At 40.3% G+C, this 23269-nt stretch overlaps 1 pseudogene; it reads left to right on the plus strand.

The window, feature by feature from the left end:
• The first annotated feature begins 3345 nt into the window (after positions 1–3345).
• Positions 3346–23269, plus strand: part of LOC102523140 — a 156849-nt pseudogene continuing 136925 nt past the window's right edge.

Here is a 23269-nt window from a genome sequence, read left to right on the forward strand (position 1 = left end):
TGTTTCATTTCTGGCTTAGCTCATCTCTCTGCTCTTGCAACTATCATGTCACAAATGAGTGCCTCCCATTCCAAGACTCTGGTTCTGTAACTGCACCCTGACCTTGGCTTTTGAATTGGAGTTTCCTCTTTTTGGACTATAGATCCTTAAAGGAGCCCCTTGGATGTGCCAAAGTTTTTCTAAATAGAGCTGGTACAGACTCTTGGTGCTTTTGGGTGCAGCCTGATGAATTGCCTTTGTTAAAGAGGATAGAGCCTGGTGGCTCACATCAGCATCCCACTAGGATTTTTGTGTGTGTGTGTGTGTGTGTGTGTGTGTGACAAGTGCTTTGACCAGAGTTTTATAAATTGTAGAAAAAAATTATAGTATGATGATACATTTGCACATTGATTTCCTGAAAATAGATTCTTTTGATTTTATCATCCTTCTAGAAAATGTGTGTTTACATTGACATTTATGGTTACAGTCTTGAGACTCAGCCAAACCACAAGTCTAGATTTGGAGTAACGAGCATCGGGTTGCAGAGATGGGTCATTCTAATGGGAGTGTAAATCAAATACTGACACGGTGGCTGCTTGACTTGCACTCCATGAATGAGAAAAGTAACAAGTTGTAGGTTGTTTTTCCTAAGGTTGATATTACCCCCTCTTTTCTTTCCCCTTAAATTTGATTCTTTTGGCTAGCAGCCCAGCTTAAACTGTTGTTAGGGACTCTCTGAGCCAGTGATTCTTAGCTCTGCACTCCGTTCTTCATCTGCAGGACATACTTATGCTTAAACTCTCAAGATTGTAGAATCATAAACGTGACCTGCACAGGAATTGGGGATTGTTCACAAGCAGGTGAGCAGGATTCTCATCTGAGTTTCATAGGTTCTTTTCGGGGGGGACCATAGATTATCTTTGGAGAGCCTATAGAACTCTCATAACTCTATGAAAAATTAATATATATGTATTTTTGTCCTGTAGAGAAGCACATAACTTTCATCAGATTCTCAGCATGGCTTGCAGTGCCCCAAATCTTTGAAACAATTAACATAAGATACAGAAGCAGGTAGTAGCAGCTCAGGGATTGAGGCCATAGGCTGAAGCCACCTGGCTCTCTGCCAGGCATCAAAGTCTGCAAATTTCTGCTCAACGGGGGCTTTCCTTACTTATTTTTGTCAACATCTACTTTCTAGCACAGTGGCTAGCCCTAGGACACAATCACTGTAGGGTACATCAGTGAATGCATATATATCTTTGCAGAAGGAAAAAATTATACCCTGTGTGTAGTTAATGCAATGTCACTGCAATTTAAAAAGTATTAAAATGTGAAAAAATGTTGGTCTCAGAACTGTGAAAATATGAAAGCATAAGCTTAATTATTCCTTATCGAATAGATGAATGAATGGTAATTGGCATGAATAATCATAAACATAACTACCATTTATTAAATATTTATTATGTGCCAGGCACTTCACCAAGCTCCCTAAATGCATTACCTCATTATTTTGGGATTTCAACACTGGGAAACAAGTGTTACTGTCTTAGTTTGACAAATGAGGAAATGGCGGCTTGGGAGAATTAAGAACTTTTAAAAGATTTTAGTACTAGTAAGAGGTGGAACAGATTTTAAACTTGGGTTTGTTTGAATATGTCTCATTCTCTGAAGCTTTGGGTGGTAAAACCATATCAGCAATTTTATAAAGAGATCTCCATTCTCCTTTCTACCTGAAGCTAGAATTTTTGATACTGGTTTTGGTGATGCCTTGGTTTCTTTCATATACTCCCTACTGCCCCCATTGGGTAGGTCATAGCATTGATTAGAACTTTACACTAAAAATGGCTACAGGTTTGGTAAGTACTAATTAAATGGAAGTGTAGTTGAAGTTGTTTTTCTAAGAAGAAAGGTGGTGGTTGCTTTGTAAAAAGATTAGAGAGAACCTCTATAAGGAATATGAATTAGCATTTCTCACAAATTGTTACGAGTGAGTATATGTGTGTGAACATGTGTGTGTCCATTTACTTCATAGTATACAAGTGGGCACATTGGCAGTAGAAATAGATTGTCCTAAATATCTTGGATCTAGGGGAAAAAAAAAATCCTGGCACACAATGATTGCTAATACTTTTTTACCTTTTTTTTTTTTTTTTTTTGATAACTGAAAGCAGAGTGATGGGCTTGTAATTTGAGGAAGAAACTGGGAAAAGAAATTTCATCACCATGGGCAAAAAAGCATTCCAGAAAAAGCAGAAGTATTTTAAGATAGAATTAAGAGAGTGGAAGAAATCAAAGGACGGTACCATCCAGATACATGAGTGTTCACCACTCACTGGTATTTCCAGTAAGAGAGCAGGAGGTAAGTTCGGAGGTTCATAACCATTTGAGTTCACTCCAAGTTTTAGTGAGTTTCAACCCCACACTTGATAAATATAAGCAGTTTCAGTGTCAGGACTCTTCAATCTTGCTTTGCCCTTACAGGAGCCTCTAATCTCAGTTGTGATGACAATGGCCAATAGAATTCCTTGGTGGATCCATAGATTCTTCTGGTGTAATTCAGATTCTATCCTCTTGAGTTATTATATTCACCCTGTTCAGACTGACACATTACTTGACTCTAATGTTCAGCATGTTTTTGGACCTTATGTTACTTCTTCCTGGGGAGTTGGCAAGAGGTCTGGTGAACATTAATTTTTAAATCCCGAAAAGAGATATTTAGTTTAATTGAAACCCCTTTGGAACGCCTTCAAACTGGAGCCATAATTTCTTAGGAACAATAGTGGTAGTCTGTCAAAATGCTTTTGGAAAAAGAGTGAACTCTCTTGGTTCATTTCAGAGGTTACCAAAAACTGCTGCTGACATTTTTAACATATGACAGTTCAGAAAGCATCTTTGGCTGTCCAAGGTAAAATAAAGAGGTTCTTTTGAATATTCTGCTTTTAGTGTGTATTTTGTGCTTTTATTATAAATATAGGAAACGGTTTTGTCTTTTCTTTGGATTCGTTCTTGATACTTTATTATAAAATAATGATAAAAAGGTGAGAAGAGACTAGTTCCAGAGGGTCAAGGGAAGAATATTCCAAAATGAGTACATAGTTACGTAAGGGATCTCAGAAGTACACATCTGTCGGCAGCCTTAAGTGAACAGGCCGTGGGCCCAGGCCAAAGTTCACAGTAGCGTGTACCTGGTAAAAGGCAAATGTACGCATGCGTTAGTGGTGGTATGGAAGCCTCGTGGACAAAGAAATGAACACTGCGCATGTGCGGACAGAGTACCTAAAAGCAGGACAAGAGCGCCTCGCCCCGCGCGCCATCTTGTTGTGCTAGAAGGAAGTGCTGTTTAGATCCATGTCGGCTCCTGGCGCAGTTTGTTTTGCGGTATGGCGGCTCCTCGCGCATTTTCCCGGTTCGGCAGCTCACCTCCTCGAATCCCTCTTCAGCCCCCCTCGGCTGACACATCTTTTAGGAACTGGAAGAAAACCTGCATGGCTGGAATACACAGAAGGAGGACTGGATGAGGTCAGAAAAGTAAGCACTGCAGAGCGTTGCATGAATAGTACAAACACTGGTTTTATTCTCGTGTAACAGGACACAGTAGTCTGGGGAGAAATGGTGGTTACTCGGACTAGGGAGGTGGCAGTGGAAATGAGTAAATCAGTAGGTACAGGAAATAGTTTGGGGGTAGAATCCTTCATTTGGATTGTATTATTCTTGGGGAGATCCCAGAGGGAATTCAGTAGGAGCGTAAACCTCCATTGAGTCCTGGCTTGCTCACTAATTATGGGTATCACCTGTGGAATAAAAGCCTTCACCCTATCTGGTGTTCAGGTTTCCTCTCTGAGTTTAGTGTTGCGGGTAACTATGTTGTTAGTGAGAGAAATGCAATAAGGGAGAATTAATTGGCTCATGGACTCCAAGTTGTGTGAAAAATACAATTTGAGAAGAACAGAGGCTTCATCAGAGCCTCAGAAACAATTAGATTCAGGAGCTCAGTGATGCCAGGTAGGATTCACTGACTTCCATTGTTTCTCTCTGGGTACTAGCTTTATATTCTGTTAAGGAAGCTCCCAAATTGTATACCTTAAAACTTCTGCCAGCAGGCAGAGACTTCTTTGCAGTCCCAAGTTCAAAATCCTAGGAAAAAGCTCCGTTTAAGGCCAAGCTTGGGATAAATGCTTATGGTGGGATAAATCAAATGTGAGTAGACGCATGAGGTCACATAGGAATAAGGTAGCTTCCATGGAATAACTGGGAAGAAGAGGGAGGGTTGGGACCTACGAGTCGTTGTGAAGGGGTAACGGTGTTACAATTCTCATATTTAATCTGAGAGCATTCAGAAAATAATCACTGAGCATCTACTATGTGTCATGTGCTAAGTGCTTGAGATAGAAGACGTCTGCCGAAGTCTCTTCCAACCATGATGCTCTGCAAGTCTGTGAGATTTTACAACAAAGTGATAAAACAGCCAGTTGCCTCTGGTATCTGTGAATTTTAAATAATTATCTTCAGGTTTACTATCCTTTGTCAGTAGTGGAAATAAATGGTTTAAACTTTCTGGACAAAACAAAGCTTTACGTTTCTAATTTATTATACCTTGCTTTTGTTTTTTTTTTTTTTTTGGATCCATTTCCTACTGTGTTTTGAGTTTACTCAGTACTAACATTAACACTGCACGAAGGCTTTCTGTCTTGAGTATTTGAGGACGTGCACACATCTAAGTGTCTTGGCTTTCACCTTTCCCCGTGTCCTGGAAAGTTCTTCTTCCTAAATGTTTTTTTCACAAAGTTTGCTTCCTTACAGACTTTAGGCTTTTGCTTAAATGTCACTGTGGCCGTTAGAATAGTGGCCCTCAATGATGCTGTCCTATCCCTTGAACCTGGAAATGTGTTAGTTTACGTGGCAAAGGGTAATTAAGGTTGCAGATGGGATTAAGGTTGTAATCAGCTCGCTTGTGTAGAGCAGGATTAGCCGGGGCTATCCAGGTGTAGTCAATGTAATTAGAAACGCTTAAAAGGAGGAAGATGGAAGCGGAAGAGGCTGAGTCAGAGGGAGAAGTGAGCGCAGGGTAGCGCTCAGAGGGATGCAGCTTTGCTGGTTTTGAAGCTGGAGAAAGGCAGCTATGGATTAAGGAATGTAGTGGCTTCTAGAAACTGGAAAAGGTGAAGAAATGAATTCTTCTCTAGAGGCTCCAGAACGGTAAGATAATGCGTTTGTGTTGTATTTGTATTGTTTAAGCCAGTAAATTTGTGGTAGGATGTGGTCCCAGGTAGAATGGGGTCCCAGGTCAGGTACTCAGGGTTTTCAGGGTCACCTTTTTGTATATATGTGTTTTTATTGACGTATAGTCCGTTTACGATGTTCTGTCAGTTTCTGGTGCACAGCACAATGCTTCAGTCATACATGAACATATATATATTCGTTTTCATATCCTTTCTCACCATAAGTTACTACAAGATAGTGAATATAGTTCCCTATGCTATACAGTATAAACTTGTTTATTTTATATGTATTAGTTAGTATCTGCAAACCTCAAACTCCCAATTTATCCCTTCCTACCTGCTTCCCCCCGGTAGCCCTAAGTTTGTTTTCTATGTCTGTGAGTCTGTTTCTGTTTTGTAAGTAAGTTTGTCTTTTTTAAGATAACCACGTATAAGTGATATCACATGGTATACTTCTTTCTCTTTCTGGCTTACTTCACTTAGAATGACAATTTACAGGTCCATTCACATTGCTGCAAATGACATTTTTTTACTGGCTAAATAGTATTCCATTGTATAAATATACCACAACTTCTTTATCCAATCATCTGTCAATGGACATTTAGGTTGTTTCCATGTCTTGGCTATTGTATATAGTGCTTCTATGAACATTGGGGTGCATGTATCTTTTTGAATTAAAGTTCCCTCTGGATATATGCCCAGGAGTGGGATTGCTGAATCATATGGTAAGTCTACTTTTAGTCTTTTGAGGAGTCTCCATACTGTTTTCCACAGTGGCTGCACCAAACTATATTCCCACCAACAGTGTAGGAGGGTTCCCTTTTCTCTGCAGTCTCTCCAGCATTTGTCATTTGTGGACTTTTGAATGACGGGCCATTCTGACTGCTGTGAGGTGATACCTCATTGTAGTTTTGATTTGCATTTCTCTGATAATTAGTGATATTGAGCATTTTTTCATGTGCTTATTGGCCATTCATATGCCTTCATTGGATAATTGCTTGTTTAGGTCTTCTGCACATTTTTTGATTGGCTTTTTTTTCTTATTAAGTTGTAAGAGCTGTTTATATATTCTGGAAATCAAGCCCTTGCCAGTCTCATCTTTTGCAAATGTTTTCTCCATTCTGTAGGTTGTCTTTTTTGCTTATAGATTCCTTTGCTGTGCAAAAACTTATAATTTTAATTAGGTCCCATTTGTTTATTTTTGCTTTTATTTCTATTGCCTTGGTAGACTGCCCTAGGAGAACATTGCTGAGATTTATGTCAGATAATGTTTTGCCTCTAAGAAGTTTATAATGTATTATCTTCTGTTTAAGTCTTTAAGCCATTTTTAGTTTATTTTTGTGCATGGTGTGAGGGAGTAACTTTATTGCGTTATATACAGCTGCCCAGTTTTTCCAACACCATTTGCTGAAGAGATTGTCTTTACTCCATTGTATGTTCTTGCCTCCTTTGTCAAAGATTAATTGACCAAAAGTTTGTGGGTTTATCTCCGGGCTCTCTGATCTGTTCCATTGATCCATATGTCTGTTTTTGTACCAATATCATGCTGCTTTGATTACTGTAGCTCTATAGTATTATCTGAAATCTGAGAGGTTCGGGTTCACTCTTTATTGACGAATTTAAAACAGAAGAAAAATTAAAACTTGGGAAGGGGAGAGTAGGGTTATTCAAAAGATCAGCTATGCAGGTCTCCCAGGGCTTTCTAAAAAGGGGAGCTTCATGGGCAGGGTGGCCTGGCTCTTATCTAGTTGGGTAGCTGGCAATGTGTTTATTGAAGATGGATGTCTTTTAAGAGGATGTTTTGACAATCAAAAGCTGAACATCACACACTTACATTGCAGTTGCAACTGACAAGCCCTTTACAGGACACTTGTCAATGTGTAGGGGGTTGCTGGTGCATAAGCAAATACTTGTCTGGAAATTACATACAAAGCTAAGTATGAAGCCACTTGAGACAATGGGAAGTGGCTGCACAAAGGGTTCGGAGATGGCTTCGGGTAAAGTCAGAGATCAATAGTAGATCAGGACGTTTACACAAAAGAAATTGCACTTCATATTTAGAGCTTCATCCTTGGCATGATTTTATTCAACTTTCTCTGCCCTCTCTAAGAGTTACAAACTTTAGGAGGTCATAGACCTGTATTGAAACAGTCTGAGAGAATCATGCAGTGAATTCAAGGTTAACCTCATATGCTAATCCTTTAAACCTACAGTGTCCTTCAGAATTTATAAAATGTTTTCACATACATCTCATTTAAGCATCATAAAGACTCTCTACAGAATGTAGATCGGGTGTCTTTATCTCAATTTCATAAATAGTGAAACCATAAAGCCTAAATGATAAGAGCAGTGTAAATATTGGCACCATTCTCCAGTGTTTATGCCATACTTTCACAGATTTTTGCCTTACTTCATCCTCTTCACAATTTTGAGGGATAGGTGGGGCAAGACTTGCCCTGAGTTTGCTGATGAAGAAATTAAGCCTGAGATTGTTTGAAGTGACTGGTTGGGAAGAAATGAAACTAGGATTCAAACTCGGATCGTCCTGTGTCACCTCCAGTCCCATGAGTTTATTTTCAACCTGTTGATTATCAAAAGCTATGGGACATTCCTGAGAAGCCACTGGAGACAAAATTAAAAAGAGCTCAGGTTTGGGGGGCAGAATCCAACAGTCTTTGGTTCTTCCCCTTTCTGTGAGTCTCCGGGTCAGTCACTTAAACTCTCTAAGCCTTAGTTTCCTAGTTTGCAAAACGGGAGTCATGTAGGGTTGTTGTAAAGATCATACAAAACAGTTGTATGTAAAACGTCCGGTGCAGCCACCGTCTGCTGTGCCTCCACCTGCTGCTCCCTGTCCCCCTGGGCCGGCAACCACTGATTTGCTTCCTGTCACCATAGGTCAGACTGTATTTTCTAGAATTTTATATAAATGGAACTGTACAGTCAAACAAACAAACAACAAAACCACGTAGTGCAGTGCTTGATTCCCCAGTAGATGTTCAATGAAGAATTTCTACGATGCAGCTGATTAAATTCTAGTCCGCAGTTGAGTTTACAGAAATAGAGCTCAGGGGAGAGGTCTGGCCTGGATTTGGGTGACGTGGGGTCTAATATTTCTACTGAAAAAAGTGTAGTGAGCAGCCTGCTTGGTTAAGACCAGAAGCGTTGAAGCCCATAGCCTTTACATTGTCTCCCGGCTCCTTTGTTTCAGTCGATCATTTTGTTGGGCAGGAGGCTAAACCTGCCACCCGATGTTATCCAGGAGAGAGCAGTGAAATCAATGTGCTCTGGCATCAACAAGAAAAGGGAAACTCTTTATTATATTTTGTGCATAGGGTGGTCTGAAGGAAGCTAAAAGCAGGACACAGTCAGGCCTCTGAAAAGTCCACTTTCCCGCCTCTGTTTTCTGCTGCTTTCTCTGTGCCTGCTGAGTTACTCTCTCCCTCTGAAGGCCCTATTTCTCTTCTCCATTCCATGTGCTAGTTCCTTGGTCAACATCTTATTGTTCCAGGCCATCCATGGAAACTTGCTCCACACTCTCAATTGAGAGTCTAAATTGCTGGGACATAAAACCTTGTTGTCCTGGCCTGGGTCAAGTGTCTTCCCCTGAGTGACTTCACTAAGCTACAGTCAAGAGGGAAGAGTTATACAGAAGAGATGTGACTGATGGAGGCCACTCCATGCATGGGATGGGGCCTAGAGGCTGTGCAGATACCCCAGAAGTTGTTCACAAATTTCTTTCACACTATCTCTTGATTCTTAAGGCTCTAATCTAATCTGACCTCTTACAATGAAATAGATTATTAGGAGATTCTCTAATCTCAAGAGCACTGATTTTTTCCTGTTCATTTCTGGGTCTTGAGTGCATGATGTGTAGCAATAAGTATCATTTATTAAATGTTGTCAGGCCAGTGCTAAGCATTCAGTGCATCATCTTATTTAATCCTCATACAGCAGACCAGACGGCAGCTGTTATTTTCCATTTTCTACACGAGACACAGAAGCACAGAAGTGTTACATACCTGAACCAGAGCCCACAGCTGCTAAGTGATAGACGTGGCATTCAGACCTAGTTCTGACTGGGCTCTCAAATGCCACATTGCTCCTTACGCTTTGCTTTTAAGAGTGGCCCAATACACGCTTGTCAGCAGTTTGCTGTTGCCCTAAAATTTCAGACAACTCTAAGAACTGTCCAAATTATTGCTTTTGGAGAGAAATTTATTTACCTAAATACTATTTGAGAGGAACGAATCACTGACTTGCCTTTTAAAATATCTTCTGTGGCGTCAAGAGGGTGTTTATTGAAGTGATGGAGTGGTGCAGTCTAGACAAGGAAAGGTTGAAGGGTAGAATCTATTCATCTGCATATGAACCTCCCCCACTCCCCGTAATTCCATAACATCAAGCATTAAACACACAGATACTCACAGTCCTGTACATCTAGGGCAAACCTCTGAGGTCCTTGGTTCCTTTTGTTCTGTCTGGGTTGATTAGAGGGAGCAGCCCTGGGGTCTTGGCACTTGGTGGGTGTGACTCTCAGACCCGGTGTTGGATGGCTTAGCTGACTTTTCCCTCTGTGAGGCAAGAATACACCATACGAAACACATCTGCAGATGTGTTACTTACTTAGTTTCTGGTTACAGCTGTCAGGAGAAGGCTCTGTAATGTGCTGCAGCTTCTACCATGATAGGTGGGGTGGGGTGGGGAGGAGGCAGGCAGCACTGAGTACTACTATGGCATGGACTAAAATCCACTCATTGACTAATGTAACAAGCCAATAGGAGTGTAATCAGAGAACTGGGATCTTAGTGAGATGTCATTTTTGCCCAGAGTGTATGGATTTCTTCTTCCTCTTCCTCTTTTTTTTTTTTTTTTTTTTTTTGGTGAGGTTGGGTGAATTGTATGTTTAGCCAACCCACCTGAGTCTGTACTTTGCTCTTTTCCTCCTGAGTCAAACTTGATGCTTTCTTTGACCTTTCTGATTTTGCCCATTAATGGAAAAGCTATTTTTTCTAAATTACAGCTGAGTATAAAGGAGATACTGCAGACCTCCCTTAGTCGTGGTCTGTATTGGCAGGGACATGTGACTTACTGGTTTTCCCACATTCTTTGCCATCTTTGTTTAGTACAGAGTTCCAGTTGTTGATCAATATCGAGATGTGTGAGATACGGCCCATAGAGGGAGACAGAGGCTGTGTCAATGATTCAGGAGACTGGAAAGATTCCAAAAACTGTTTTGTCCACTATTTTTTTGGTCAAGGCAGTTACTTTTCATGGTCAATATATCTGACAGCAAGTTCCACAGAGGCCAGCCATTCCTGATCACACAACCACGCGGGCATTTCACGATTTGATGGAGAAATTAAAATCGTTTCTCGGGACCTTTTGGCCTTCCGTTCTGTGAGTAGAAACCAAAGAAAACTGAGCAGCAGAACAATTCTTAGACCATAGCTGTTTTTCCTACAGAAAGACCAGTTGTCTGTGGAATATAAAATTGTATTTCATTTTGAGGTTGGAGCTAGTCCTGTTCTACCACGTTCTGTGGATGCTCAGTTCCCTGGTCAGTGATTTTCTTTGTATTTCACCTTATTTCCTCTAAAGGACTCAGCATCTCTGAGAGGTGGAGAGAACCTGAAAGAGGATATAGGATAAAATCTTTCTGATAATCCACAGCCAGGTTTCTGGGTTCTAGTATTTAACTAATTTAAAATGAATCAGCAGCTCTAGGGACTGGATCATTGAATTTTCAAAGGAGGAAGCTCTACCTGGTATGAGAATGATCAGTTCTATTATCAGAACCAACACAGAGGTTTGACTCTCTTCTTCGCCCAGCCTGGTATAAATAGAGTACCCTGGGGACTCTGAAACACCCTTCCTATTCTGAGACAAGTAGGATGGAGTTCTTTGGGGAAAGAGACGCCCCTTCTTCCAGCAGAAGGAGGATATGAGAACTAGTGATGTTTAGGCTTTTTGTGCCCTAGCAGTGAGTAGAGTTCCCGAGAGGAGGACAGGTGCTACTTCAAGATTTGCTGCTGGGTGCACCTCTGTGTATTTAGGAACCACTGAGCTGTAGCATCAGGGTATTAGAAGTGGAAAAGTGTTGCTGAAGGATTTGTGACTAAGCAATTCTAGTATCTCAAGACCTCAGACGGAGCTGTGTTTGTCCTGGATAGATGTGAGGGTGCATAGGCTTGGAGAAGATACCCAGACAAGTAGAAGGTAGCTGTTGATACCAGCACAGCCTCATCTTCCTGGAATTTATTCCCTGTGGTGTGTTAGTAAATGTTGAACAATCGATTCTATTAAAAAAAAAAAAAAGAGTTATTCTGATTTCCCAATTTTTATAGTGTAAATAATCCTAATATTTATTCTGTGGCTGGTTTCAAGCTACCAACGAGACATCACTGATGGCAGAGTTGGAAAGAAATCTGCACACTCAACTCCCGCGAGCTGGTGCAGATAGGCTCCGGCCACCACTGCCCCTCACCCTCCTGCGTCATTCTCCATGCTTATGTGCCCAGGGTCTGCTGGCACAAGGCATCTTGAACCCAGATAGTCACTCTTATTTCTGGACGACGGGTGCCTGACTTGAATCTTGTCTCCTTTACTACTTCTGTGAGCTGAGTTGGAGAAATTTGGAAACCTTCAGTTCCCTTCTTTGGGACAAACAGTAGTATGTTAGAGGCTGACAACAATATTTCTTCATAATGAGGAATCATTTTCTTCTTGGGCCCAATCTGGAAGACATTATTTCTACTTAAATACCAGAGGCTATAAATTTGCCTCCCATCGTAGCAGAGACACACAGACAGGGCTTACTAGATATTGAAGCCGGAGAGACAGGGTTGAGCTTTAGTAGTGAATTAATAAAGCAGCCTGTTCTGGAATTGTACATGACAGGTGCTAGAATTTTTGTAGAGCATATTGGAAGAAACCAAAACCTCATAAAAATACATTTGAGAACCACCCAATAGTTTTAATAAAAGTATGGACTTTGAGTAATTGCAGTCTGAGAGGCTGATCGTTCTCTAAAAGTAACACCAAATTCTCTGATTTGAAGTGTAACCATCGCAACGTAGGCTAGAAAGATGAAAACAAAGGAATTGGAGGGAGTCAGCCATGATTCTCCTAGAGCCTAGGAGATTTTGCTTCTAATGCATCAGCTCTTTAGTGTGCATTACATAGCACAGACAGAATTTGTTTAAAACATGGATTCACAGGTGCGGTAGACGCTGTCAGTGCACCGCATGTATTCCCTGGGCAGCTCCTGTTCCTGTTCATCCCGGAGGCTCCATGCTACAAACACACACAACTCTCTCCCAGGACTGTCCCTCTGGTTGTAGAAACATACTCAGCCTGCTTGCATGGCAAGCTGGAAGTTCTGGAGAGTTAGTGCACCCTCAGTCAATCATGAATGGGGCTTGGAACATAAGTACCCCAGTTCCTTATCCTTCATGTGATGCAACTTCGAGATAATGTTCTGTACTAGTGGCTCTCAGAGTGTGTTCAGGGGACTTCTGGGGAACCCCCAAATTCTCTTAGGAGCTCTATGAGATCAGAACTACTTTTGAACTAATTCCAAGATATTATGTGCCTCTTTTCACTGATTTTTCTCACAAGGGTGTAGTGAAGTTTCCTATAGGTGATCATGTCATTCCTCTGATAGCTAAGGGAATGTATGCTTGTGAATTCCTGTTTAAAAAATAGTTTTAACATCTAATATGGTAGGTATCAGTGGACAGAACTGAAAATCTCTTTGGAGTCCTCAGTGATTTTTTTTAAGGGTTCAAAGATGTTGTGAGACCAAAGTGTTTGAGAGCCATGGCTCTGCGTCATCTCCTAGACCCACAGATTGAGCCCCACTTGTCCACAGCAGTGACTTGTTCACTAGCTTGTTTAGCGTGGGTTCCTTCCCGTCTCTGCCTCAGTTTCCTTATGAAACTGGTCTCGGGGTCTGCTGCAGGGGAGTCCAACCTAAGGCACTAGAGATTTTGGATGGTGCATCTTAATAAGCAACTTGGATGATCTGATTCAGATGGCACATGGACCTCACCTGGCTGAGGTTTTCACAAATTCCGTAGAGAGAGTGAGGAGGATATTGGACGCTTGCACTTGAACCACCGTTATGTATATAGTATACATAAATGCACAAACTTTCACACTCAGACATGATCACTTGAAGTGTTTAACTTTTAGTGCCTTTACATTCAGATTTTAATTCTGTTTCATCTCCTGGCTCCCCACGGTTTTGTGAATCTCCATATCAATCTCTTTTTCTTTTAAATTCTTTAATTTATGGATAGTACAGTCAAGTACCTATATACTATATATTTGATATAGTTCTAGTTCTGTAGTGAGGATTGGGTCCATTTGAAATGTTTTGTTTTAATTGCTGGAGGTATGAAAATCTTAGTTAAGAGATGTCTCCAGTATTGGAAAAGAGAGGTATTTGAATCAGGTAACCAGTGTCCAGACTGGCAGAGTAGGTAAGCAGCATATGTTAGGGAAAGTTACCAGCGTTTCTAGTAATTTATGTCTGCATTGAAATGTTTATTTCCTTATATCAAGATTTAATATGCATCAAATGAAGCCACATGGGTAGTAAGTGATGCAGTGGGACATGGGTTTGAGTCCCTAAACAGCTGTGTGACTAAGTCACTGGATTATAATGGAAATTACAAAAGAGAGCAATTGTAAAGCATAGCATAGTGAATCTCACAAAGTAAACGTTTCATAAATGTTGGCTATTATTACTACTACTACCCAGCTTTTAGAAGCCATGATTTTAGTCCTGAAGTATAAGTACTTACGGTATTATTAGAGAGCAGCAGAAAAGAAGTCCATGTTTGAGACCAACGTAAGATAACACACAATTAGGGGCTCAAGGACAAGACACAGGCTCGGGGACTCATAAAAGCTCAGAGAAGAAGGGAATCGGAGAAACCGAAACCTGTAGTGATGAGAAAAAATTCTGCGGTGGCTGTGCGACTTGATGCGTTTGTCTCTGAAAATGAATTGTCCTCTGTTTCCAGACAAGCCTGTGTCAGCTCATACCTCACACAGCAGGCTGAACATGCCGTGTGTAAGACTGCCAAAGCTTTTGGGCCACTTCCCAAGTCAGAATTAGGATGCTACGTGTCAGCTCACACTAAGGGCCTTTCCCCTCCTGTGACACAGTGATGCTTTTGGTTAGAAAACATCTTTTCTTTCAAAGGCATTTCATCACATTTACGTAGAAATCTTCCTGGGGAGAATTACAGTCACCACTTCTGTTCCTAGTTAGTGGTTGGTAAAATTGAGGTACCAAGTTTATCCATCCAATATGTCATTCCTTTCAACTTCCAAGAGGGCATCTTTATAGAAGAGCATTTCTCTCCATTCTTCGTTTGTTTAAAAAAAAACCCTAAAATGAATCCTATTATAAATTATATCTATGTGTGTGTGTGTGTGTATATATATGATATATTATATGTGGCAATATATGTTAAGATTTTGTTTTCCCCTATTGTAGTAAATGGCTCCTTTGTGATAATTTATCATCAAATACATCCTATGATCATTATTAGTGACTGCTATTACTTTTCTGTTACTTCATTTCATTGATTGTAAAATACCACTACTTTTTTTTTAAGACACACTGTCTGTGTACCACCAAGAAGGAAGAGACAATGGTGCTAATTATACTGTGATGTAATGCTCTCCTAGCACTTTGAGTTGTGATTCATAGAGCTTTTTATGACTTATTTAGATATAAATTGTATCATATATCAATATTTGTATACATTAGAAGGAAACCATAAAAATATCACTAAGGAATTCTTCAGTTGTCTTTACACTCCATATCCATGTCCTCTGAATCATATTTAAAGCCATAATTGTTTCGTTTTGCCACTAGAATCCTCTGTACTAGCCAAGCTGCTCACACTTTCTCTTCAATTTTGATGTTGGCATTTTCCTATTTAATTGTTTTTTCCTTAGTTCAATTGCATGTTGGCAGTCAGATGTTTAACAGTTTCTGATCAAAGTCACTGTAAAGTTTTGACAAGCTGATATATTTGGCAATATAGTAGCAGCCCTGAGTGAAGCATAACTTGGTCCCACTGATACCTCATTGCTTTGACATTGCTTTAAACTATTTTGTGGAGTTTGGCAACTTTTCTTGGCTTACTTGGTCTGTGATAGGAAATCCTTTGGTATGTGTTACAGTAATCAAACATAACACAGCTCCATCTACTTGTGGGCATGCTATGCCAGAATATATGGAATTGTGGTTGTACCAGTCAGAGTGGGCTAGATTATGCACCAATTTCCGTGGCTTAAAACCACAAGATTTATTTCTTGCTCATGCTATGTGTCCTTCTGGGTTGGCTGGGAGCTCTTCTTCACATGGTTCTTTCTCCAGAACTCATGCTGATGAAATAACCACTGTTGGGAACATTGCTGGTCATTGTGGCTGAAGGGGAAAAAATAGAAATGATAAATTGTTCACTGCTTTTAAGGTTACCCGTACTACTGGTGCTCACATTTCTCTGGCCAGAGCATGTCATCTGGTCACATCCATCTTTGGGGGTTTGATGAAGTGTAATCACTAAAAAATATTTGGTAGACAGCAATAATGGCTACTGCCATTAAGCCTTCTGGGTACAAAATATTCTCTTGGCTCTCTTTACTACATGTGGAACATAACGCATTCCATCCTAAAAGGAATCAGCTCACAAGCTCAATTCATTTCCCCGCAGCCACTTGAAAGGCAGGATATCTGGGTCATGGAAGATGGTTTCTCCACTGGGGGAAGGTGCGTGGTGAGTTCTGTATCAGGTTTGAATGTGGGAAGGTTAGAACAGGAACACTACGACTATCAGCACTTCTGTGCATAGAGAGGGAGAATGAGAGAGATGCAGCAGTCATTCTTCCAAAGCAATTTTGAAATCCCGCTGGTTAGATATTGCCAAGGGCTCCTGGCTTGGTGAGGCGTGTTCCTTGATTAGCCCTGGGGATGGGGGAAATCTTCCAACTTGACTGTTCTCTATTAACTTTAACTTTAAATTCACCCTCTGGGAGTTTATTTTTTTCCATTCTTTTTGGCCACAGCTGAAGAAGACATTGGCAGATATGCCCTGCTTAGGGGCTGAATGCTGTCTTAGCCCAGTATCTGTATTTAGACTATTGGGAAACCCAAAGTTGGCCTTAAATCTCAAATAGTACAGTCACTTTTGATCCAAGCTGGTGATTCTTTTGGCAATGTAATTTTCTCAGAAGTAGAACTTCTTATTCAGTCTCAGTCAGCTTCATGTGCCGGTGGAATAGTTGTCTTAGAAACATACTTCTTAGGTTGCTTTATCTTTTATCGTACTAAATTGTGGAGATGGCTGTTTTCCCTAAGACATTTTGTTTACTTGAAAAGATTTATCAGGTACTACTCTCATAATCTGAAACAATTTAAATGGTGGTATGTGGGTAAACATTTTAACAGTTGGCTCTTTAGAAGGGGAAAAAGCCCTGATTTGTGGTGTATCTTAATTTAGGCTGCTATAACAAATTACCATATGTTGGGCGGCTTAAATAAACAACTATTTCTCACAGTTCTGGAGGCAGAAAGTCTAAGATCAGAGTGCCAGCATGGCTGGGTTCTTGGTGAATGCTCTTTCCTGGTTTACAGATTGCTGTCTTCTTATGTATCCTCCCATGTGAGGGAGAGATAGTTAGCTGACTGATCTCTTCTTATAAGGGCACTAATCCCATTCATGAGGGTTCCATCCTCATTACCTAATTTACCTTCTAAAAACCCCACCTCCAAATACCATCACATTGGGATTAGGGTTTCAACATATGGATCTGTGAGGACATAAACATTCAGTCCATAGCATAGCATTTGATGATTTCCAGGGTACAAATACTCCTACCATGGCCCATTTCAAGCCACCGATGTGACTGGTATAACCACTGATTATATAGTGTGTTCATTACAGAGAGATAGTAATAACTTTAAGAGCATAGAAAATAGTAAAATGTTATAAAGTAACTACAAAGTGGTGAGTTTTAAGTATTAACTTTGTTTTTGACATAATTTATGTAATTTTAAATAATGGCTGTATTTAGCAGCCATCTTAAAATTTCTAAAAATTTAACCATTGTGCTAGTATGAGCTGGTTCAGCACACCATTGCCTTAATTCATTCAGATGTGGTAACAGTGAGTGTGATGGTCATACACTTGATTATGTTCTTCCTATGAGACTGAATTTTATCTGTCCATCATTGCTTCACCTGTTTATCAGTTTTGGGACTGAAAAGCAGTTGCCTCAGTAAGTCCTGGAATCAGCTGAGAGAAGAAGAACCTCCCAGCTTATGAACAATACATTTTGGAGTGGTTTGTTACACAGTGATATCTAACCCATACACTCTGAAATAACTTGTATATAGTTTAACTGGTCAGAACCAAGTGCAGACCTACATAGGCTAAAATGAAAGATTTATAAGCTCATGGAACCAAAGTAGCATTCAACAGCCATACTGTGAAAGTGAGGGCTTTGGGAACAGCTGGGCCTTGGGAACAATATAAACCAACGACTTCACTATTGGAACTCTCTCTCATCTCTGCTCTCTGTATGTCAGTATTTTCTCTCTCACCAACTTCTCTGCTTTTTGAGTTTTAAGTTTTTCATCTTGGAGTGGTTGTGTAACACCAATGAAAATCCCAAGAAAGAACTATGGCTGATCTAACTTGGTGGTGCTGCCCATTCATTGACCAATAAACTACGATTGAGGGAGTGCCAGTAGGGAGGCAGGTAATTATGACTGGCCCCCAGGAGAGTTAGGAATCTACCCTTAGGCTTATATAAGTTCGTACTTCACAGTCTAGATAATGGTGTTAAGATTATGTAGTTATCCTGACCAAGCAAAGCCATGCATTACAGAGTGTCCTGCACATCTCTACATGTTACCTTATGATAGAAGGAATTGTACATGGGTACCTGAGGTACATATCGCCTTTACCAATGACTTATTAATTTTATAATCCATCCATTCAAATGAATTTGACTCTCTGGACTCTTTGAGGTAAACAAAGAGAGGAAGAAAGAATTCAGAATGGAAAAATTAAAGACTTTAAGGCACAAGTGTTTTTTAAGCTGAACTTAAATACTTAATCTGTCCACTGAAACAGAGTGGCTCTTTTAGGCTGCTAATCAATTTTAAGGTTATAGATTATATTTCAGTTTTCACATGAAGTTCTACAAGTGCACATTTTAGTAAAATTTAAGCTAATTCACTATCAGTGTTGCAATTAAACTATCTAAATGTGTGGGCCAGAAGTCAGGAGAAAGTGGAGGAGGAGATAAATGGTAAGATACAATTTCTGTTATAGAACTGAGAGCAAATGAATTGGTAAAAGTATCTTTTTCTGAGAGATTAATGGTTAGGTATGAGTAGTGAATTCTATGATACCAAACATCTTTACCGGGAACTGAAAAGTTCAGTCCATTGCAAGGAGAGCCTCAGCTTTAAGATTCAGTAATTATGCCTAATTTCGCTCCTTTGCTGAACAGAGCTCTGGTGAAGAGCATGCCTGAAAGTAATGGAGAGGATGGGGCTGGCATGGAGATAAAATATGTCTTGTCCTGCGAATGTAGAGACTAGAAGTTGGTTTGTGAAGGAGTGCTAAGGTCAATATAAAAAATTCAAAACCAGGTTACCTGACCAACAGTTGAGGAAGAGGGTCAACGAAGCAGGGTCAAAGGGGAAGAAGAGGCTGTTATGGACTGATCATTTATGTCCCCCCAAAGTTCATACATTGAAATCCTAGTCCCTACTGTGCTGGTATTTGGAGATGGGACCTTTGGGAAGTAATTAGGTCATGATGGTGGAGCCCTCATGATGGGATTAGTGTCCTTTTAAGAAGAGGCATGAGAGAGCTAGCTGGCATGCTCCGTCTCTCTCTACATGTGAGGATACGGCAGGAAGAAGGTCCTCTATAAGCCAGGAAGAGAGCCCTCACCAAGAACCAAATCTGCCAGCACCTTCATCTTGGATTTCCCAGCCTCTGGAACTGTGAGAAATAAATATTTGTTGTCTAAGCCACTCAGTTTATGGTATTCTGTTATGGCAGCCTGAACTGACTAAGATAGAGGCTAATGTATCAGGAAAACTGAGTGAGCTGGGACAAAGCAGGCAAGCATAACCTGCAGAAATTCCATAGACAAGAGTCTGCACCATTAGCGGCTGGGCAGTATGGTCTGGGGCCATCTTGCTTGGGAGGGTGTGGCTTATTCCAGGGACTGTACAAGATCAATCATAGTAACTATACTTACTTGACAATAAAAATTATATTTTTAATCTTTTATTTATATACATAGTATTAGGACTGGAATGATACTGAAATGCGTAGCAAATGGTGAGGGTGTAGAGGCATTAGTCGACCTAATTTGTTGGATTGGGTAACAGAATGAAGAAAAGATTTGTGTATAAAATGTTCCTGGGCAAAGCTGACCCTATTTAATTTACTGGTGTAATGGTTGGACCTGCCCCCAGTCATCCCTTCCTCCTCCCCGCAACCCCATCACCTGGCTTCCCATAGCTATTTGGTTAGAGCCAGTGGGAGAGGAACGAGTTATGATTATAGGGGTAGGATTTAATTTTGGAGAAGAAACTATTCTGTATTGTTTACCTATTTCCCAGGAGTGTTCTGAGGGTTTTTAGTGTTGGGATAGTTGAGAATGTGATCCACAAAGTCCAAACGTTCATCATTTAAAATATTTCCTGCCTAGCCTTTCAGTACCTTTAGGAAGGCACAGATGTTTAATGATGCTGGTTTGTATGTTTAAAATATAGATAAGATTTTACTTTTAATGACAAGTGATTCTGATTACAATTATTTCCTTATGCTACATAAATGTGTATTTTATACCTTTTAAGGTGAATATCACTGGACCTCTTAAGAGACATTCCCAGCTTATGTGCTGTGCATTATTTTTTACAGTCAGTATTTGTTGAAAGTGCTGGTATATTCACTTTCTCCCAAATACATTAAATGACCTTGTAGTAGGATTAATCACGATAAAATAGCTTTTTAAAAAAATCGTATTTTGATTTGACTTGCCACTTTTTTTCTTCTTGATTCCTTCTGCCCAATTCTTTTAATAGGAAACAAGATTCCTGGAGAAAACACTTCTTGGCATAGATACCCCGTCCTCCCCAACTGGTGGACTGCAGTGCTGCTATGATTGAATCTCCCAGTGGGATTGGGTATCTGAAGTCAGGTTGTTTTCAAAAGGTTGACATTGGGGCCCTGGCTATGATACTACAGACCCATTCAGTCTTTTATTATTCTTGCTCTGTAACCTGACATTGGTTCAGGAAGAGGAAATCCTTGGGCTTAATGAAGACAATCAGCCTAAGGTCAGGAGGGTAATGCTAAACAGACTGGAAGTAAAGGTAGCGTGGAAATAAGGAGGAAGGTAAGACTAGAGTGGATTCAAAGATTAGACTCAAAGATGGAAACCAAATGCACCTGGAAGGCAAAATATACTTGAACCCTAAAATATACAGAGCCCTGGGGAGGTATAAAAATAAATCTAGCTTATTTAGTTTATTGCCTTTCCACTTCCCTGGTGGCTTGTCCAGCTGTGACCCCCAGTTTGGGCAGGTGCTTTGTGGGCCTGATTTTTAGGTGTTTATCATGGGGTGCCGGCTAGAGCAGCCGCTGGGAAAAGGACCCTCAATGCTTTCATTATACATCAGCTCCCAAACTTCACAGTTCCTGATATTAAACTGCTTTGATTGGAGATTACAGTGTTCCATTTAAATTTTAAATGACACATTGCAATGTGCTCTTAGGTAATCCGTAATGTGCCTCTGGGCATAGCACTGTTTTTTAATGTGGGTGTCTAAATTGCACAAGAGAGTGAGAATACTTTAGGTTAAAATGAGTAACCAGCCCCTTCTTTCCATTTGCTGCATTGCCCCTTGGAGTCCTGGATATGGCTAATAAAATACCGTATGAAAGTTATTGATGATTCAGACTGGATTCTCCTTTGCAAAAGCCATTGAGCGTTGGCCATAAGTTTTCCCTGAAAGGTAATTGTTATTAATACCGTTTTACAGATGAGGAAATCAAAGGTTGTTTCAGTGAGACTCATAAATTCTTATAGACTAGTGTTGTGGTCAGAAGACTGAACTGTGGAGACAAACTGCTTGGATTTGACTCTTGGCTCCTTCTCTTATTATCTGTGTTGCTCTGAACAAGTTATTTATCCTCTTCATGTTTGCACATTTGAAAACAGAAATAACACTAGTTTCTGTCTCATAGGGTTATTATAAGGAATGATGAGTTCATATTTTTAAAAGATTTAGAATGAGGCCTGGTATATGATAAGTGTGATGACGTGTTTGTATAGATCCACAGTCTTTTATCTGAAACCCTGAGGGACAGATACGTTTTGGAATTCAGAATTCTTTAGATTTTAGAAAAGTGATATGAGGCAAAAGTTTATTTTACTTAGCAGTTATCGCAGAGTCTGGGCACACTGTCATCAACTGGATAGTCCTGTGGCCAAACAGATGGACAGTCATGCTAAGTGGGAAGACGTGTCTAACCAGGCATATATTAGCTTAGGCCAGGTTTAGTTACTAAGTCAGTTACAAAATCCTTTTGGTTTTCAGAGCCCTTCTATATTTTGAAATTATGGATGAAGGATGGTAGATCTGAAATAACATTGAATGATAGATAAATTATTGGAATCCAGAAATTTCCAAGGTCCAGGCTGGAGTTTTGAGCCAACATTCTTTCTCCTCTGGTTTTGCAAAATGAAAACAGAACTTCAGTACTTTGGTCAAGGTCACACAGTTGCTCATAGTGGTTTGGTCAAGGTCATACAGCTGCTCACATCAAATATGGGACCAGATCCTTGGCTCCCTGCTCTTGAGCCGGATGCTCTGTACGAAACACAAAGGTTTTCAGAAGCGCACTCCCCCGAACACTAATTCCATAGAATAAGTGCTTAATCCAAGCAAAAAGGGATTCTGAGATTCTTGTTTTGGAAACTTTTTTTTCAGGACCTGCATTTTTCTGGTGAGCATTTGGAATCTACAGAAGAGAGAAATGTTACACACCTCTCCTAAACTTACTTCCCCACACATTCCTTATTTTGAGAACATTTCATGGAGCACACTTTGGGACATTTTGTTTTACATCATTCTAAGCAAGACCTTTGATTAAGTCCCCTTTGTTTTTGTTTTTTGGTGGGGAGGGAGGTTATTAGGTTTATTTATTTCTCTTTGGAGGAGGTACTGGGGATTGAACCCAGGACCTTGTGCATGCTAAGCATGCACTCTACCGCTTGAACTATACCTTCCTCCCCTAAGCAAGACCTTTAATGATCCTTGCACTGAGTGGATACAGGCAAGATCATGATTACCATCATTATAAGGAGTGATAGTCATTTTTTCCTAGGGCATCATTTGAGGAGAGCTGCATGCTTCCTGAGCTCTTTGCTTCTGGATATGGTTAGCTTCATTAACAAGGCATCTCAATACCCACGGTTAAGGGATCCAGGAACCTCAGTGTAGCAACTTCCAAGAATGTGAAGTCCTAAGTATTTATGGAAGACACTTACAAATCATGGTTTTTTTCCCCCCCAAAGTATGTGGTTCATAAGTAAACAAAAAAGAAGTGAACCCATAAAAACTGACTTCATCCTGTTTCCCATCTTATGACTCCCATAGAGGAGCCCAGTTTCCTTATTCTTTGGCTATTGAAGAATTTCAGTTTCATCATTTTCACCACAAGGCAGTGAGGAGGGTTGCTGCTTACAACATCTGTGGATAAATCCTTGGGTTTGGATTGAAATGGGCCTTCTGGTATGTATGCCACGAGCCTTCTAAAGAAAATATGGTTTATTTTAATGTCGATATTCCAGAAACGTTGCTCAGGCTCTTGAAGATGAGTTGTTCTTCTTGAAATAATACCAGTTCTTTTGGCCGTGCAATGTGGAGGGGGGAACATTATGTGCTTGAAGCATTTTGTTCTACTGAGGTACCGTTGGGAAAACTTTTGGTTAGAAATTGGCTGTTATATTAG

Source organism: Camelus ferus, chromosome 25, assembly GCF_009834535.1.
Source record: "Camelus ferus isolate YT-003-E chromosome 25, BCGSAC_Cfer_1.0, whole genome shotgun sequence".
Lineage (NCBI taxonomy): Eukaryota > Metazoa > Chordata > Mammalia > Artiodactyla > Camelidae > Camelus > Camelus ferus.